The sequence below is a fragment of the Balaenoptera physalus genome (assembly GCF_965194825.1).
Source record: "Balaenoptera physalus genome assembly, chromosome: 11".
NCBI classification, from domain to species: domain Eukaryota; kingdom Metazoa; phylum Chordata; class Mammalia; order Artiodactyla; family Balaenopteridae; genus Balaenoptera; species Balaenoptera physalus.
In genome coordinates, this window is record NC_138896.1 from 71,403,733 (window position 1) to 71,405,619 (window position 1,887).

Sequence of the window (1,887 nt, forward strand, 5' to 3'; positions counted from 1 at the left end):
CGGGATGTGTCGGCTCCTGCGCAGAAGCGCGGCGCCCCCTAGTGTCCACAGGCTGCGCGGCCCGGCGCGGCCCACGAGAATCTGCTGTCTTTTCCGCCCCTTCCGTGGACTTCTGCGTCTCCAAGCTCCCGACTCCCCGCCCCAGCACCCTCCCTAGAGCCCCAGACCCAGCTTTCCCGCCCGGCCCTCCACTCCCTTTACCCGCCCAAGCCCTAGTGCTGCGGCCCATCCTACTTCCCGAAGGAGCGCTCCGCCCGCAGCCCAAAGACAGAGCCTCTGTCCTGTGCTGACAGTCCCATGCGTCCTTGCCACCCCAGGGGAGTGGGACCTGACCTACTAACATAAGAACGGCGACCCCGTGAGGGTAGTCCCGTTGCTGGATCTTGAGGCACTTGGAGGCGCCCGCGGGGCCCGGGTCTGCTCGCTGTCTCTAGGCCTCCGGACCCCGCTTACCGCCCCAGTGGTGGGCAACGGGGAGCAAGAGTGAGGGGGGCGGTAAAAACAAAAACCACGGCGGGCCATTTCTCTGTCCAAAGTCCTCCCATCCTTGCTCCCCACCCCACCTCCTCTTTTCGGCCACTAGCTTCTCTCGTCCTCTGTAACGTGGGTCTTTGCATAGTTTCCTCTGCCTGGGACACACTTCCCTTCCTCACAATACAAGGTCCGCAGGCTCCCACCCCTATCAATCGCTATCACATCACTCTGTTCTGTTGTCTTTGGGGACTTACAACGCCAGGTTATCTTATTTCTCATGCTTCCTTCTGAGAGCAGACAGAAGGGCTGGTGGAGGATGGGGAGTGGGGCACCATGTGGCCTTAAGAGCTTGTTTGGCCCACCTTCCCGTCAGCCCTGACCTGGTGAGGTCTTTGAAGTCCTAGGAGGGAAGGGGGAAACCCCGGGGAGAGATCTTAAGGGTCCTGGGGACCTCCCATTCCTGTTCAGGGGCTGGTCTAGCCACATGCCCCTCTGGAAGACTGGGCCCAGGGAGCAGGGGCTGTAGGCACAACCAGGCCAGTATATGCAGTTGGCCTGTTTTTGGACGTAGTGGATACAGGCATAGTGGACCTTGGAGAGGAGGTGCTAGGAGGTTCACGCAAGGCAACAGGTGGGGCTGCTAAAACTGGACATCCAGACCCTACCTTCTTGGCACTGGTTCTGTGTCCTTCTCCCTGGTGTTTGGGTCTGCAGTTCAAGACCTCCTGCCACACCTCTCCCTGAAACCCTCCTAGCACAGAGTAGAAGTAGCTCTCTTAGGGGCTGCCCTGGCTGGAGCCACATGAAGGATGACACTGGCGTGGTTGCAGTGGGGTCCAGGGATGAGTAGGAGTGGTGACAGGTGGTGTGGCCAAGAGGACCACACTGCCCAGAACAACCCCTCCCATCAAGCCACTCACCTTCTGGGACCTCCTAAGACCTTGACCACAGAGCCAATGGCTGCCAACAGATCAAAGCCTGGTGGCTACCTGAGGCCCCAGTATTGGCTCCAGGATGTCTATGACATCACAATGTCCAGCCAATTAGCTGCTGCCAATGGCACAGGAGCTGGACCCAAGGTTTGGCACACCTGCTGCCCAACTTTGGCTTAAGCTACATGAGGGCAGGGAAAGACCTGTATCAAGAGTCAAGTGTAGTTCTCTGCATAAGGGGTGCTGGGACAGACCAGCACAGATCCCAGAGGGACCCATTTAAGGTTATGTGTGTGGGTGCTCGGTTAAGGGACTGAGGACTAAGCCAAGAGGCTATGGTGACTTTAGGGTCCATGGGATGGGGTCACTGGAAGGAATACATTGCTGGGCCAGGGTGGAGGTCATGGCATATGTGATGTTTCTGAGGTTTGGGAGGGGGGCTGGCTGCCTATCCCTGGGCAAGAACAACAGCAGCACTGTG